The 8,339-nt window shown below is 32.8% G+C and overlaps 1 long non-coding RNA gene across 3 annotated transcripts; it reads right to left on the minus strand.

Moving 5' to 3' along the window:
* Window positions 1-3,192: 3,192 nt before the first annotated feature.
* LOC104108209 (uncharacterized) lies at window positions 3,193-7,855 on the minus strand. Of its 3 annotated transcripts, none has more exons than XR_688968.4 (5): window positions 7,630-7,855; window positions 6,777-7,422; window positions 6,576-6,685; window positions 5,854-6,450; window positions 3,193-3,535 (listed from the first exon to the last, which is right to left on the minus strand). It is a non-coding gene; the product is annotated as an uncharacterized lncRNA (long non-coding RNA). The 3 variants fall into 3 exon arrangements; XR_688966.4 differs by lacking the exon at window positions 3,193-3,535 and having other exon boundaries at window positions 3,614-6,450; window positions 6,777-6,987; window positions 7,079-7,422; XR_688965.4 differs by lacking the exon at window positions 3,193-3,535 and having other exon boundaries at window positions 3,614-6,450.
* Window positions 7,856-8,339: the final 484 nt, after the last annotated feature.

Here is an 8,339-nt window from a genome sequence, read left to right on the forward strand (position 1 = left end):
ATCTGTGCATTATTGCACAAGAAAGTGGACCCTCTAAGTCAGATTCATTGGTACCTTACCGAAAAGGCTTATCTCCTAACTTATTCACATAAGTTACAACTAGTAAGAGAAGAAAAGTTCTGAAAAATTGACCCTTCACAATACATGGCTCCACCTCCTTTGGTAAATATGGCTGGGAGACCAATGGTTAAGAGAACAAGAGAAAAAAATGAGGAAATTAATAGGTAAAGGCAATGGTCTCAGTCAAGGAAAGGGAGGGTAATGACATGTAACAACTGTGGTGAACTTAGACACAATGTTAGAGGATGTGCAAAGGTAATCAATACTATAACTTTTTCTATCATTCTTTTTCTTTCAACATCTAATAAAAGCTTTCTTTCTTACTAACAACATTCTAAAGGAAAGCAGCCCATTGGAGGCAAGAAGAAGGGAAAGCAGACAAAAAGGAAGAGAACTTTATTTGATGAAGCTACTGATGATGAACAACCTAGATCTCCCTCTCCTGCACCAGTGCCACAAGAAGACACTGATGAGGAAACTCCTTTGTCAGCCCCTCAGCCAAGTCAGCCTACTCAAACAAGTCAATCCAGCAACTTGTTGTTTATGCCAACCCCTTCAGTGCAGAGGAAAGAACCAAGCTGCAGTGCCTTCCCAGACTTCGACTACCCTGGCTTTGATACAGAGCCTGAAATAGCTATAAGGCCAAGAAGTATCTCTGAGGCAAAGACTAGGCTACAATTGAGGCAACTACAAAGTACAACAATTGGAACAAGGGTAATTGGATTTGTTGTTGATGCCAGTGGTGTGAGTGAGCCATCAAACCTTCCATATTTCTCACCAAAGAAGCTGCAATGCAAGGGAAAAAATGCTATTAGTGGTAACCAGCTTAACAAACAAAGATTGGCCAAGTTAAAAGCAAAGAAGGATAATGGGAAGAAGCAGATTTAATGCAATCTGGTGTTCTGGAATGTGGAGCTATTGAACTCTATTATGGTTGTATATTTTTGGTTGTGATGTAATTACTGTTAGCCAAGTAAATATATATATGTGATATATATGTGTGTGTGTGTGTGTGTGTGTGTGTGTGTTAGTTTCTCCAAATTAAAATTAAGCTAACTTAAAACACCATGTGATATTCAATAATTGCTGCAGCTATGCTTCTGAGTATGTGAACCTTTACGAAATGTGGCTTACAAGTTATATGTAATGTTTGCTACCAATTTGTGATGGAAAATGTTAAAGCTAATTAATGTTCATCTCTGCCCAATTGCAGTACATGATGACTCAAACTAGTTCTCTATCCACGTTAACTTTTTCTTCTAGAAAATGGTCATCTAGGCCACCAAATGGAGTGGGATTTCAATTGCAGTACATTGCTTATATACATGCAATGTATATGGTTCAAATATCAGTTAATTGATTATTGACTGTCTTTTCTCCTTTTTGCAGGCACTGGAATTAGGAAGTTGCGCATCATCACCAGTTGATGATCGACCGAATACCAATTAGTAATTAGTTTTAGGATCAACTATGATATTTTTGGATATTATTATTGAATTACACTTTGAAGCTTTAATATTTTGATGATGTAACTTTGAAGTACTTGTCTTTTATATGAATATTTTGCTTATTTTATCTTTTATATTGTGTTAAAATTATTATAAAGTACTTAGAAGTTTGAATGCATATGGTGCAACAGACAAGATGTAAATGTGGAATAATTAAATTATCAAAATTAATTATTTTCAGATAAATTGCAATTATGAAATTAATATAATCTATACTATATTAAAAGCACGAAGGCCCTTAACGAAATGTCGTTTGCCTTTTTTACCATTTAAAATTAGAGTTCAGACTAGACAAAATAGTCTTTTAATTATTATCCTAATATTTATGAATATTTATTTAATTATCTCCCTAATATTTAGGAATAGACATTTAATTGTTTTCCTTATATTTAGAAATAATCATTTAATTATTTTTCTAATATTTAGGACTTCGAAATTAATTAAAATTTTAAATATTAAATCACTCCTTATTCGAACTATATACAAACTTCTATATCGAAGAATTTAAAATAAAGAAAGATTTTAGCTATATAAATTCTTTCCTTATAAAATTCATTACTTCTAACACCAAAGATTTAAGCAATAACTCTAAGCTAAATATTAAAAACGATTTGACTTAAATATTCTCTTACCAAATATTAGGAAGTTTGACCCTAGATGTCGTATCCATTTAAACTCTAAGAACTAAAATAAATTAAAAATAAATTCAATTTAAGGAATTTACTTAATGACAAGTAAAAGAAGGGTGGACAATACTTTTAATTAATTAAATTTTATGCATTAATTCCCTCACTATTTGAATTGTATATAAATTTTTAATATTACATATATCATACGAATTCTTTTCTTATTTAAATTATGTAAATTTTTATTTTATAACTCAAATATAATTTTAATATAATATTTATATAATTTTACTTATTGAGATAGGGTACACGTATTCTAAGACTAGTATTATTCAAAAAGCGAAAACATTTACATATTGGGGGTGAAAGCAACCAATTTAACTGAGCAATTCTGGCGGTTGTAACCACAACAATACAAAAATTGAGATTAGCAATTCGGTACACTTACGGCGGTTTTAAACCGCCAACAAACAAAATAAAAGGCGATATTAACCCTTTCATATTACGACGGTTTGATATTTACCTTACGGCGCCGTAATATGTTTGTGATAGATCATAGATGGGATTGCGGCATTTTTTGAAGCCGTTGTTAATGCGTATTATGGGGGTTTGAAACCGCCGTTATACACAAAAATAACCGCCACAATTACGTTTTTTTTTTTTGTAGTGAGACCATTGGGTTCCATAAGGTTAATATTCAAGTTTTTAACTCAAAATTATGTAGAAAAGTTATGTATAAAAATCAAATCTATGGATACATATCATCTCTTATATATAATAATTAAATCCAATTATCTCTTAAGAAGTTATTCTTTAGGATGACTCAAAGGTTATGAATAACCATCTGCAAGCCTAACTGAGAATTATCATATCCACCTTTCTTAGGAAAACTCCTTACAGTACAGATCCAGAAGGATCCCAGTGCCAATCTTAAGAGATCTTCTTAAAAAAAATATAATATTAAGATAGATATATAAAAGAAGCCATGTATTTATAGATCTGAGATTGATCTATCAGTACCACATAAGAGTATGTTAAAAAACAAGAATAACAATCCTTACTTCCCCGGGCTCTGATACCAAGGGGACCGTAGCTCCTATAAAAAAAAATTAATTACTTTATCACAATGAGGTTGGCCTGTAGCTCCTATAAAAAAAATTAATAAGTTGAAATATAAGCTTCAAAAATTTCTTTTAAAAATTTAGGTCTCATATTAAATTTTGGTTTTAGGCCCCGCATGTGCTTGAGCCGCCGCTGGGATATATCATTGTAGCTTTTATTGGCATTGGCGTACCTTTAACACAACATTGTCTTTCTTACCATATAAGATTGCAGCTGTGTCTGTTGAACAAAGAATGCTCATTCAAAAAGAGAAAAGGGTAATCGACAAAGATAAAGAATATAGTAGCAATAACTATGTGAAGAAGGAAAAAAAAGCAGCCATTTTGAAAAATTTACAGAAGTTCATTTCAAAGTTTTATCTTATGCAAAAAAAACATGTAACAAGATGTTATTGATCAAGATTTCAGGGGTCACTGTAGAAGATCATTCCAGGTGGTATTATAAGATTTTCGACAGCTACATCTATTCTTCCCTTTCATCAGCTTGTGAGTTGTGGCTCCTCATTAGCTTCAGGCCCAAACAACCCAAATGAATTTTAAGAGATGCACTTCTTCACGAGAAGAAGCACTACATATTCAGAGATAGAAAACTCAATCCAGCAACTATAAAAATTCTTAGTCACAACTCCATTCAAGAAAGACAATAGACATATTGGAGTTAGCTCATAATCAGCTTCTAAAGTGATCAGTGAAGAACAAGAGACACACGCTTTGAAAATGGGATAGAGAATCTAACTAAGAAGGAACTAAAAATCTGGAGCATAATGCAGAACAAAATACAATATTCTTATTGGATGGTTTTATCTTTAGACTGTTATAGATTGATTTGGAAGGCTTCACAACTAAGTAATAAATTGCTAGTCCTATTTAGTGTGTTGTATAAACTATTAAGGCTAGTGATTACTATAAGATTAGAATTTGGGCTGCTAATTTAGAAATATATGTACAATCTCAAATCCATGAAAGATACAATTATTCATTTCCCGTTCTATTACAATGTTACTTTTTGCTCTTTTGATCTGTACTGCTTTTTGGCAGATAATATATGTGAAAAATGTCATTTCGCTTAATTTGTCACAAGGACCTTTATCTTTCTATTTTAACTCAGTCTTAAGTATTGAAATTATTGGCAAGTTTGAATGGCTAACTTGTCCTAGATTCAGTAAAGTTATGGAACCTAAAGAATTCAGTAAACTACTTTTAATTCATTTTTAATGGGCTAAGAGAAATCATTTGCAGGAAAATGTTCGGTATTACTTATACTGTAATTAGAAAGAACTGTAATATTCAACTTATCTTAAGTTAAATGGTCAAGGATACTGTAATATAGCCAATATTTTAACTATTGGAGTCTATCTCACAAAAGCATAAACATATTTACAAAGTGTTAGACTTTGTTGACAATATTCTTTGGGATCCAAAAATATTGCATTGTGTGGTGGATATCATATACACTAGTTGTATCTTTTCTTTTACAACTAAGAGGCCAAGACTTTTTTGCCTGTAAAAGGAAATGACATTAGTTCATTTTAAACACACCAACAAGACTTGAGTCTTCGTTTCTTGTTTCTTCCTTTCCCCCTTTATTAAGAATGTTTTGTATGAGAGTTGAGTGTTGGGAAGCACTTGTGTGAACCCTTTATTTGGAGTGATCTTATGAGGTTATTCTCTTAGGGTATTTGGGATTAATTAGAGTATTTACTCTAATTTTGTACTCTTGTTGGTATAGTGAAATTGTTCATCTCCGCTTGTGGACGTAGGTCACTTTGACCGAACCACGTTAAATTTGTGTCTTCTTTATATGCTTTAATTGCCGTTATTATCAACTTGCATTGTCTTTGTTATTGTCATTATAACATTGTTTGGCTAAATTTCGCACTACTCGAGTTCCCTATCCTAACAGATATTTTATTGTATAACTTTACTCAAACTCATTCATAGTGAAAAACGTAAACCATCATAACTTTATCTTAAGACACAAAGTGTTCGATATTTGAAGGTTTAAGCAAAGAGAAACATTAATCCATTCATAGAATCAAGCCAAAGTATCTGCTGCCTCAATAGACAAATACAACTTTACCTATTCATTAAAATCACAATTTTAAGTCATCCTTGTAATCAAAAACTCAGTATCTTCAAAGTAAGTAGTCATTCCAGGTGAACAACCTACAATGGGTAGGAAAAAGGACAGTCGACTACTAAATGATTTTCTGGTTCAATTTCACTCTATAAGGATCAATAGCTAGAAATACAAGAGCAATTTCTACTTTTCTAACATGTAAGCACACACAAATTATCAAGGTAAACAATTAAAACAATATAATATAGCAGGAAAAAGAAACAAACGATTAAATCTACCACAATAGTTAAATGGTATGGCTGAAAAAGAAGCGCTTAAATGACAGTTTGGAAAACAACCTTGTATCCTCGATTTGCTATTGATGTACTTATGAAATACGTGAAATCTAATGTGTTAAACATTTTAATTCATAATATTACTAAGTGCATCAATCAGAAGTTCTAATGCAATCAGAATACCTTTAAGAACAAAGGTTAATACGAACTGCGACATAAGGTATGGTTGTAATTCTTTGTTTAGCAAGACATGCTGTGAAAGGCAAATAAGTAAAAGTTAGTTTCTATACAGCAAGAAGCATGATATTGTCTAATTAAGAAGACGATAAACACAGATATTTGTGACAATGCTATGGATTACCGCTTGCCTGTTGACATACTTCAACTGGCAGAGAAGTATACAATATTTCAATAATAGTTCATTATCACATTTATACCAAGTTACACACGCAAATATGTATTTTAGAAGCAACAACAACAACAGACCAGGTGTAATCTCGCAAATGGGGTCTGGGGAGGGTAGTATGTACGCAGACTTTACCCCTACCTTCAAGAAGGCAAAGAGACTGTTTTCGAAAGACTGTATTTTAGAATATTAGAATCAAATCATAGAATGAACTACTATTCAAGATAAATTCATGAGGAAGCCAATGTCAAAGTAACAGACACAACATAGCAGGGGAAAACATTTTAAGTCCATGCAATTACCTTGACGGAGTAAAAGGACGACGTTACCAATGTTGCAAGAAGATGACCAAATCAGTCCACCTAAACCTTGCCCTTCATTTGAATAGGGTAAAATTTCAACAAATATTTATAGCAAACCAATAAATATGATTATAATCACAGCTGACAAACCTTGATCGTAAGAGAATTAAAGAAAATAATTTACTTTCTTAACAAACCTGAGATAAAGGCAGTCCACTGGACATAACCTTTACGGCTTTACCCCATCATAAGTTATCATCAAATGCCTTGAAACTCTTTGACCTTTAGCTCCTCTCTGAAAATTTAGCTTCGGACAAACACACAAATATTATACAAATTATAAAAATAAATCGAGTCTAAACTGTTAAACAAAATTGAGCAGTCAAATCAAGACAAACCTTAAAGAAGAAAGAATACGAATAATCTTGAATGTTAAGGTATGTTTCCTTCATATGTGTTATAACCAATTTCCACATGAGTAACTGTTTTCAGCATCGATTATTCTGGTGGAATTTTACCACTTAGTGAATTTCCAGCTAAGTGAATAAAATCAAGATTCTTGAACGAACCAAATTCAGAAGGGATTTGACCACTGAAATATATAACTACCTGCAAAATTCAGTACTTTGAGTGACTCAATTTATGAAACAACTTTAGGTAAAGGGTGAGTAACTTGAAAGTATGAGGAATAGAGGCAAACTGATGCAAGTTTGAGACTCCCAGAACAGGATTGTCGTCTCTTCGGAGCGTAGCAAGCTTTATAATATTGCAGAGACAGGTAATTCCAGTAAACACTGAAGTCCCGACAACAAGTAATAAAAGGGTTGAGCCAGTAGTAAGAATATTTTTTTGACAGCATAACCAGTGTTAAAAAAACGGCACTGCATCTACCAAGATCGAATCCTACGCTGATGTAGTGCCGCCTTTTTAACAATAGTTGCACCATCGGCGAAAGTTTCATGTAGCTTGCGCGTCTCTCACTCAACCTGGTATCCCGTTTCTTTCAGCAGTTATGGATTAAAGGTCGACAGTATTAATAAGGTTCTGCCAAAAATAGAATACAATTAGTCACCAAATAACTTTGAAACATGAACACTTAGATAAGCGAATTGACATGTAAATATAAATATGTTAATTCAAGATAGTAGTCAATCGTTAAAACTTTGTTGGAAAAATTACAACCAATACGAACAAGATTTGCTGCTGAAGGAAGACAAAAGCATCAAAATAGAGGATCAGTAAGTTTCTAACCTAAATTTCCCTTTCCTTTGTGAAAGGAACAGTAGATCTTCTTTTGCTAATATAGTGAACTGCGATGTGCCAAAATTTATAAAAGAAAACAGTTTTGGTAGCTGATAAAGGAGCACGCAAAATGAGCAAGATAACTTCAACAAAACTGTATCATTTCTGACAGAGCAGCAAGCAAAAAGAGCAAGATAACTTCAACAAAACTTCAGCTGCATAAATATGTGGACGAATCTGCAGATTGGGGCCTCCTTTAATTAGTATATCTCGCATATTAGATATGGTACTCAACCACCAAAAAATTTCAAATTTGTCGCGACCCAAAGTCCTTTTAAGGTCTTGATGGCGCCGGACATCACTGTCAAAATACACACTTAGCTTAATTACCCATTTTAGTATTTTTGAAATCAAAAATTTCTTCAATGAAATAATAAAGATAAAACTCATAGAGTAAATGATAAATATTTTTAGCAACTAAATTTCTAAACAATTCACAACCATTCCCAAAACCCGATGTCACAAGTGTATGAGCATTTACTAGGGAGTTAAAATAAAATACAGCATATGTCTGGAATACTAATTAATCAAATATAATAACTCTGAAAGAGACTCTATTGGCTGCGGATCGTAATACAGAATGCAGCTCACCTATGTCCCCATAAATTTTAACCACACCTCTGCGCCCACGAGGCCGCTAGACATATATATACCTGCAC

This window comes from Nicotiana tomentosiformis, chromosome 1 (assembly GCF_000390325.3).
Source record: "Nicotiana tomentosiformis chromosome 1, ASM39032v3, whole genome shotgun sequence".
Classification (NCBI taxonomy): Eukaryota; Viridiplantae; Streptophyta; class Magnoliopsida; order Solanales; family Solanaceae; genus Nicotiana; species Nicotiana tomentosiformis.